The sequence below is a fragment of the Tetrao urogallus genome, assembly GCF_951394365.1.
Source record: "Tetrao urogallus genome assembly, chromosome: 10".
Taxonomy (NCBI): Eukaryota; Metazoa; Chordata; class Aves; order Galliformes; family Phasianidae; genus Tetrao; species Tetrao urogallus.
Genome location: NC_136823.1, coordinates 2647336 through 2657451, shown reverse-complemented (window position 1 = coordinate 2657451; position 10116 = coordinate 2647336).

The following is a 10116-nucleotide window of genomic DNA, read 5'->3' as shown; positions in this document are numbered from 1 at the left end:
AACACTGAGAACAACATCTGGAGGGCACAAATGAGAAGGAATCTGACTGCTTGCAGCAGGACCACATCTTAGCAATCTGTATCACAGGACAACGCTAACAGCACGCGCGGCATTTGAGGCCTTCTGCATTTTGGCACGCTCTGCTTTCTTAACCAGGTATTCTGAGGCCTGGATATACACCCATTCGCTGCAGAAAGCAAGAAGAGCTTTGCTGTAAGACGGGCAGCACCTAGGCTACGCACACACTGCATTTGCTGCAGTGCAGCCAGCATGCAGCTCCAGTCAGGTGAGAGAAGAGATTCAAACGGAAGAAATTCCAAATTATGACACCCTCCCAGCCAGTGCCTTCCCCAGGTACCACAGGAGCTGCAGCTCCTCGCTCGGCACAGAGCTGACAGCACAAGGAGCTCCTGTTTGCTCAGCTGCCACACTAATACCCTTGTTACACGAAGCTATTTCCAAGCGCAGCACTCGCGCAGCATAAAGCCCTGCTTGTTACAAGAACCTACTGAACACTCCCAAAGAATGAAAAGATGGGGAAAGTAGTTTTTTTTCTGTGTTTCAAATATATTCTGCCACCCACTCCCCCAAAGCATTATTATTTAATGCAACAGAACCTGCCCCTTTAGCTCAGCACATACATTATTTTCCCAGGGGAATGCTGGCAGTGCCCCCCCTCCTGCAGACCCCAAAGTCACACTCAGAAGGGAGCCCACTGGCACGCTCCAAAGGTGGATATGGCCGTGCCCCACAGCCCAGGTGTGCCTCTCCAGCTCTGCATTTCCACCCCAGAGAAAGTAAGAAAGGGGCATTAAAGCCCTTTCCCACCACATGGGTATCCTCGCTATGCTTCGTGTCACTGACCTGTTGGCCACTACCAACTTTATGTTACTGCTATGCCATGCAGGCAGACCCAAGGTTTCACCCAAAAGGATCACTGCTTTGATAAAAAAAATACACAAAACCACAGCAGCAGCCCAGCAGCCCCACTCAGGACATTTTTGCCGCTGGGAGCAGAAACACACTTTAGATTCTTTCCCACCTGGTCTTACTAAAGCCCTCCAACACAAGGTGTTGCAGAGTTTCGGCATCTTGCAGGCAGCCCTGCTGCTGCCTCCCGCACGCTGAGCACCAGGCAGACTGATGTCCAGCACTCTCTGTGTCCCCCTACACCCAGCCAACCCTGCTGAGGTGGGGCAGAACCCTGCCAGGCCCTGTGTTCTGTTCTAAAATATTCCCTTCTGTGAGGACAGAGGGGGAGGAGCTTCTGCAGTGGTTCTGGAGAGGAGGGCAGGGAGGGATGAGCAGGCTGCTCCCACCGCTGTCTTCTGGCATACAAAATGAGAATGACCCAAGTCTCAGAGCAGTTTGGAATGGAAAGCAGAGCAAGTCTGCTCGTGGGGCAGCTGCATGCAGACTGTGAAGGGACTGGGGCTGAGTATGGAGCATTTGGGTGAGGGAATGGTACCAAGATCATCATCACAAGGAAGAGGAGGATGGCAAAAGCTCTAACTGCCCAGTCCCCCTTATTCCAGTCCAGCCCAAGTCCCACAGATCTGCCAGCAAGACAAAGCATCCCAGCCTTTTCTCCTTCCATCTCCCATGGAAAAACGTCACTGACTGCACATCTTGAAGGTTTCTTTCCCCCACCACATCTTCACATTAATGAAAGTACGTCTAAGCAAACGTTACAAATGCTGCAGATGAACTGCAGTTCATGCTGCCTTCGTCAGCTCCTCTCCGCATGCAGAGCTCACACAGGATGGGCCCCACGCTCAGCCAGCCATGCCTGTGAAGTAAAGGAAACTGTGACCCCAATTCACCTCTTACAGAAGCTGCAAAACAGGTTTGCAATCGGCCTTGGGACTGCAATGAAAGGAAGGGAGGAAAGAGACCAATTCAGTCACACAGAGGAGTTAGATTTAACCCTAAGAATAACATACACCAAAACACGCTGCCAGCACTTCATTATTGCCATTATTGCCAAAGGCATCCAGGACAGGGCTCATCTACACTGCACTGAAAGCAAAGACTGACCAGCTCTGTGCTCAGAGAGATCACACCCGTGTGATACCACAAACAGCACGGAGCACAGCGGGCTAGGAGGATGCCTTGGCCACAGGGCACCAGGATGCAAGCACTGAAAACATGAATGCTACAAGGTGATGGTCAACACAGCTTGTTTCAATAATAAACAGCTGCTTGAATGTGTGCAAACTGGCCTGTGGATGTTCATTCTCACATCAGACATTCCATGTGTTGCTATTGAGGCTTTTGGGAAATAACCATATTCTTTAGGGAGCATGGAGAACATGAGGCAGCTTTGTTTGACAGCACTGCAAAATAGTTCTATTTCTAACTACCGTGCGCCACAGGAGCAGGTGGTAAGAAAAGATGGGGGTTTTTTGGAGGCTTATATATGAAATGTAGCACTCAAACAGTCCCGGAGCTGGCAAAGCACGGGGCACGCTACTGCTGCGGCACGTCGTGTGCAGCCCTTAATGGAAATTTTCTATTACCTGACTGAAGTACAATCGAAAAATGCCACAGAAGGTTGGCACAGCTGCCAGCAGGACTAAGTGCTGGACCCTTGGCATCCAAGCACAGCGCTTGGCTTTCTGCTCACGGGTTGTTCTGACTGCTAGCCATGCTCAAGCCTGGCAAGTTTTACTAGGAAATGCTTTGCAAACAGAGCCGCCCATTTCCAGAGCCACGCAGCTGTGCTAAACCCCAGGTAACAAAGCTCAGCAGGCCCAGGTCACTGATAACTGATAACCCACTCAATGCCCTGCAGCACAACCCCAGAACTGCGAGCAGAGGCAGCTCAGTGCATCAGAACCCAAATGCATCAGCTCTGAGGCAGCTTTTGTTTTTGGTTTGAGGCAGCTTAATGACTGATGTATTTTACACAAGAGCAAGAAAGAGCCAGCCAGAAGTGCCAAACTGGAGCTTTACAGGCACGAGCATCCCATGTGTGTCAGTTACATGCTGCTGGTGCTGCCCACGTTGCTGCAGTGCAGAGAGTGCAAAGCTTCCCAGGACACCAGGTTGGCACTCAGCACCAGATCAGTGCTGGGGGTTTTGTGTGACACCTCAGCACCGGATTCCTCGTATCAGATGGCAGCCTTTGCCCTTGCTTTCCTCTTCAGGAGGAATCCTGTGCTAGAGAAAACTGCTTCTGATTGTGATATGCTTTCTGGATTTCTAGCCACTGGCTCTTCACTCACCGGGGCTTTACAGGAACAAAGCCACGGCAGCAACCCCAGCCTGCCTCCCGCCCTGCACTGTGGGCAGCTGCAAGGCAGAGCTGGCAGAAGGGCAGGGAGGAGGAAGAGGAAGGAACAGCATCCTGCAGGACTCCCTGAGCAGCTGCACACCCCCACCCTCCCCCAGCCAGGCCAGACGCCTCTGAAGCCGCGCGCAGCTCTGGGCTCACAGCCTGCAGGAGGAGGGAGCTCCCACAGCTTAATGACACACTGTGAGTAAAGCCACTTCCTTCCAACTCAGAACCATCCCTATTCATCTCTCTCACCGCCACCCAACTCCCAGGCAGGCACAGAGGAGCAGGCCACCTCCCTCGCCCTTTCTGCTTTTAGCACGAAGGAGCACCCACAGCTGTGGCTCTTGCTCTGGCAGCACTTGCACTTTGTGCAAGGGGTAAGGTTTTATTTGCATCTTCCTCCTTTGCAGGCCTGTTAATCCCTCCTCTGCTGCTTGGTGCAGCAGGAACCCCAGCCCAGGAGCTGAGTGCCCCACAGGCTCTACAGCCTCTCCACATTGAATACAAGACATACTGATTTTATAGCAGTTCAGTTCTTACTGAAAGCAATGCGCAATCACATCGAAGGCCAAGAGAACACCTGCACTTAAGAACAGAACTGAAACAATTAGCACTAATTGTTTCTCAGTCCTCAATGAGTGACAGTGCCTTAATTCTTTTCTGAACGCTTTGTTACTTGTTCCATTATTGTACCTGGGATTGATGCCTTACTCTGATGGGATTATAATCATTAAGGCTGTCCTACTTCTGCTGATTATTAGCACTCTTCCAGACTCCTTAAATCACTGCAGTAGTTCAAGAGCTTTCCAGAAAAACACATCCATGCAGAACCCCCCCACTTGCAGGCCAGACAGAGCTTCAAGCTGAGCCACACACAGAGCAGAGGTGTAAGCCAGCAGCTCCAAAGCACACAGTGATGTTCCATCCTTCCTACTGACAGAGGTAATGAAGATATCTGTGAGATCTAACACCTCCTGGCCTAGACTTCTCCTCGAGCTCCTTTTTCCCCCAGCTTTCTGTGCCTTCCAGCCTGTTTTTCTACTTTCTGCTTTCAGTTTCTACTTTTCTCCTGTCCCATCCGCACGGCTTTCCTGCATTATGCTGTAAATGCAAAACAGAACAGATGCTTTCATTTCCCTTCCAGGCCAGGTTACTCAGTTAAATCACTTTCAACACTTGCTTACAGAAAAACATCACAAAGTGAGGTTCCCAAAGCTTTTTTTTTTTTTTATTAAGCCAACTCAAGCCCTAACAGTTAGAAGCTAAAGCTGCAATATGCTCGAGCAGAACCCTCCATCCAAACACTGGCACCATGTGCCCTGCTGTCCAAATGCCAAGCCCAGCGAGATCCTTCTGGGCTCCCACAAGCTCCCTTTGCTCCTGCCAGGCTCCCCACTGTGCCACCCTCCTTCATTTCCAACAGCTATGGGATGGATGCTGCATCCATTAGCACTCAGGCAAGAAGCTAACTGCAGCATTTCTCTGGTCCATGGCAGGACACTCTCACACCCTGCCCCAAGGCAGGGCTATGAGGCAGGAAGCATTTAACCTGAGGGCGCACAGCCCATCGCCCCTCTGCACGCCTGCTGCTTTGCCCCCGCTGACCCTCTCTTTGTTATCAGCACACACGAGAGCACTTCTCTTACGCAATACCGAGTCCCAAGATTACTCTGCACAAAATGAGATTAGGGCTTAATATTGAGGTAATTATAGTAGATCTGTGGATTTCCAATCATGCGTGCGACCTGTGGGACGCTCAGCATTTAGGCCAGCTTTCTGTTCAGTATCCTCCCCCCCCCAGGTGCCCACCAGCTCCACAGGCACTTAAGATTACCAAGGGCAGGAGCAGGAAATGCTCAGCTACAAGCTTATTTTCCCAGTTTCCAGCTTGGGCGTTCCTTGCTTCGCAATCTTTGTGCTCAGCAGCACGCCTGACAGTGCTTTCTTCCATCATTTCACTTGCAAGGTCCTGAAGCTCCAAAATAACAACAACAACAACAAAAAAAAACCAACAAAAAAAACCAACCAGGCTGAGCTGGGGGGTTCAGCCTCTAGGCACCCCCTGCCTTATTATCTCCAGTCGCCTTCATCAGCCTCTCATCTGCTTCCCTTGGCACTCTGCACCCCCAAACCCCTCTTCATGCACAGCATTCAGGACAACAGTGGGCTGTGATCTGAGAGCCACGATGCCATCCTGTTTTCTTACTGACTCCTCTTCCCTTTGCTCCTCAATCAATCACTACCAAACATTAAACTCGATTTCCACTGAACGATGACAAACTCTTCCTCATAAGTGGCAATAATTAACTCTCACCCCACCAAATTACGATTATTTCTCCCTCCTGATTTGCACTTACCTGGAGCGACATGCATTTGATGCTTTTCCTCCTTTCATTTAGTATCCAAAGGCCTGGGCTGCAGTTCCTCCTCCTCACTTTTTGTCTTTCCTTCCCAGACTACTCAACACCCACCCCACCTTCAGACCTCATCAGATCCTCTGGTTGCACTGAGCAGATCCCCACATCTCCCCTCTGGGTGCTTGCAGGGCATTCAAACACTTGGGTACACTCACACATTTCCTTTGCAAAAGCCACACCGATTTCACCCACTGTAAGTGACCAATCTCTTTCCATTGAATTAAAAAAAAGGCATTGAACTATGTGACCTCCTACTGAACTATTTTTAAGAACTGATGCCATGCAAGCCATCTTCAGTTTCTCTGCCTTCGTGGCATTAAGCAAGAAGTCACAACAGCACAGCCACCAATGCAGCTGCTGGATTCCCAAGTTCCTTTGGAAACCCTTGGGCACGTACCATCCAGCCCTGGCACTTTGTAAGGATGTTTATCTCCCTTCTCTAAAAGAACCTCTTTGCTGACAGTGCTTCAAGCAGGGAGAGATCTTCCAGCGAGCGCTGTTCTGGCAGAGGAGCCTCTTTGGACTCCACTGTAAGCAAAAAGGACGCTTGTAAATCCATTCATTTTCTTCTGATGGCTTTAGCATCAAATATTTCTATCACCTATCCACCCTCCTGGCTCCAGCAAGCTTCTTGCTTCCAATGGGCTTGGAAAACAAGGTATTCTTTTACTATCAGCATGATGCTGCTGAAGGCTTTTCTGGCCAGTCCTCGTGCTTTTCAGTGGACTTGAAGGTGAGAGCTCACATCCTCATTCACTTCTCTGGTCAACTTCATGACTTGAACTGCATCCCTAGCAGTTACCTTATCCCAAACTGCACGCTCATTCTCCTCTGTCAACGTTCCACAGTATAATTCAAAACCTTCCCAGCAACACGTTCGATTTAGAGTGCAGAAGCCGAGCTCTGCTGTGGTGTACATGGAAGCCAGGCTTTCCCAGTAGCTTTTGGGCTGAGCCAAGGCACTCTGTCAGCACCAAGATCCTCCTGTCAGAGCTCTCTCATCTCACACAGCTTTGACAGGGCAGATAGGTGAAAAACAAAGAGCCTTCAGGTGTAAAACACGCATCAGATGGAACTTCAGCAAGAATGCAAGTGTTCAAACCGCTACCACACAAATCCCTGCCACAAGCAAAGGCCATAAAATTCTCTGCCTTCCTAAAAGCAGTGAAGGTGAGGAGGAGGAATCGCTTTCTACAAAGCATAGGAGGACCCACTCCACACTGACAGTTCCAGCTGAGACAGAGGGCTGCAAAGCACTGCTGCCTTACTGAGCAAGGAGACCACAGGCAGTTTCTGATCAACAGCAGCGAAAAATAAACAACAAAACCTAAGCACTAGAGCTAGAGGAAATAGAAACCTGCATTTGTTGTGGGAGCACAGCCCAGCTGTATACAGTGACACCGTCTGCTCCTCCCTACAGACCATACCTACGGCTGGTCAGAGAAAAGCAAATCCTGCTCCAATGTTTTTTACATGATTCAAACACCTTAAGGAGAAGTTGCTCTAAGAATATCTTGGTTATTTCACCACCTCTTAGTATCCTTCCTAAGTAAAAACAGAGACAGGAAAAGGACGGAAGAGAAAGAGGACAGGCAGATGTGAGCTGCTCTACCACTTCCCCTGCACTTTCAGAATCCGCCCCATGCAGCTCAGAACAGGCAGAGAACAGATCTCAGCAAGGTCAGAAGGACCCGGACACCTGGCACTGCTGCCGAGCAGTAAGCCAGGGTAACAGCACCCATGGCCTGAAAGCAGCCCTTCACCAGCATTTCTTGGTGAGTAACACACGAGCTGTTCCAGGCTTCAGTAGCAAAGGTTAGGCAGTGTTTGGTTGGGGAATGCAGCACCGCAGCCAGCACAGAACAGGAGGATGCGACGGTGGTAATGCAGCAATCGGGGCAGAAGAGCACATAGAAACTGGGTAAAGCAGAGCCAGAGGGACACAGAAATAAGAAAATGGTGAAAACAAACAAGTCACTGTGAAAAAAACTGAGGAAAGGCATTTCTAAACCCTTCCAAACCATCAAACTGTTTCAATTCGGAATTCACTTATCTGAAGGACCATCTCCAGCCCTACATCCTGGTGGCAGCTGAGACCACAGAGGATGTTTTTACCGTCAGTTCCTGGCTCAGGGAACTCCCCGCCTCCGGCAGTTGCTATGGCACGGGGCCAGGGCAGGGAGCTCCGGGGGACAGCCCTGCACTCAGCTCCTCAGCCCTAAGCATTTCATACCAGTAGTGTTAAACGAGACAAATTGCCCATTAAAAAATAATTCATGTCAAGCGTTTATGCTGGATATGCATTTAAGCATTCTAGAAAGCTAATTAAAATGAAATCAGAAAAATGGCAGGTCTTTTTTTTTTTTTTTTTTTTTCCCCCCCTTAAACATAAGGCTTTGGTCCAAACCAGAGCTGGGAGCATTCAGCACATCTGGAACAGAAGCACAGAGCTGCGTGGCTGCAGACCCAGGTGGGAATGAGCAGAGTGGGAGGAGGGCTCAGAGACAGACTGGGAGAGCCTTCCACAAAGCGCTTCCATGGACGAGATTCTCAGGGAGCAGTAGAGTTCATATTCCCCCCTAAACGAAATTCAGGATTAAAGGCCTTGGCATTGCGGCCCATAATACGTGGAGTCATAGATAATGGTTAGAAGGAACCAAACTAATTTTTGATGTTTTGATGGTAAGAAGATGACAACAGAACCGTGGCTTAAAACTACAAGACGGGAGATCTAGGCGAGACGTTAGGGGTAAATTCTTTGCTCAGAGGGCGGCGAGGCGGTGCCGCCCAGAGCTGCGGGTGCCATCCCTGGGGGTGCCCCGGGCCAAGGAGGGGCCGCGGGCAGCCCGAGCCGGGGGACGGCCAGCCCACGGCACGGGTGCGGCTGCGCGATCATCGCCGGTCCCCCCGCGCCCGTCCCACATCGGAGCCCATCGCCCGGCCGCGGGCCCGGCCCGGCCGCCCCCGGCTCCTCCCGCGCTCGCCGCCCGCGCGCCCCGCCCGGCCCCGCCCCCCCGCGCTCTCGCGGCGCCGCGCGGTGACGTCACCACGGCGGGCTGCCAGTCACGGTGCCGCCCCGCCGCCCGCTCGCGCCCCGTGGCGGAGCCGCCCGACCCCGCGCCTCTCCCGGCCCGGCTCCTCACAACCGGTGGGCCCGGCAGGCCGCCGCAGGGCGCCCCGTCGCACGGCTATCCCCGCACGACGCCCCGCCGGGCCGCCCCGCCCTCCTCTCCCCTCCCCCGCCGCCCGGAAAGGCCCCGTTACCGACCCCGGAAACTTCGGGGCGCTCTGCCGAGCGGCCGAGCCGCGCCCCGCCGCCTCCGCTTTGTGCGGGCGGAGAGGCCTGCCGCGGCGGCGAGGAGCCGGGCCCGGCTCGAAGAAGCTCGGCCGCCCCCGCCCGCCGGCGGTCGCGCGGGCTCCCGTCGGTCGGGCGGGCCCCACCCGAGAGCCGCCGCCGCCGAGGCGGGGGGAGCCGGGCGGCCGCCCCCGAGCGGCCGAGAACCCCGTCCCGGTACCTGCGGCCTCCGCTGGCTCCGACTCCCGCCGCTTCCTGCTCCACAGGCCCGAGCTCGAGCGGCGGCGAACGGAAACGGGCGGGGCGGGGGCGTGCGCGCTCACCGGGCCCGGCGCGACGCGGCGCGGCGCTGCGCTCCTCAGCCGGCCCCGCCCCGCCCGGCGCGCGCGCCCGAGCGCGTCCCCGCCTCGCGATAACCAATGGCAGCGCCCGGCCGCGGGGGCTGCCGGGAACGGCCGCTATAAAAGTCCGGGTGCTATTTACGCCGCGCGGGGTGGGTGTGCGCGCATGCGCGCTGCAGGGGCTGGGCCTTCCCGTAATGGCAGGGGACGGCGCTCGGCGGAACTCGCCCGGCCGACACCGAGCGGCGTGCGCTGCCTGTGCCACTCGGTGCTTCTGGAACCGCCTTTGCCTTCTTTCTCTACCAGCTCTGCCCTTCCCGTGGGCAGTGGCCTGCTGTCTGCTACAACCCTCCCCAGGAGCACAGTATGTGGTCGGTGCTTCCTGCCAGGCTTTCAGCCGTCTGCGGCAGTGCCTGGAGCACCTCTGGCCTTTGCACTACCGACTTCTTTTGACACTCCCATTTATTTTTACCAATATATATTTACCAATAATATACTTATGAGCTTATATAGTAACAACAAAAAAGTTTATTAACTCATATACAGGGACAGCTGAAACATTTTGAAGTATCTATCACAAAGTGCTTTTTGCCGTCAGTTTTGCTTATTGCACTCAGGCAATGTCACAAGTGTTTTTAGATGCGCAGAATCATTCAGGTTGGAAAAGACCAATAAGGTGTCAGGTCCAGTGGTCGACCCAGCTCCCTGGTGTGTGACATCTCTCAGTTTTATTGTGATGCACTCTGAGGATTGCTGTCAGCATTTGGGATTGCACACGGCTGC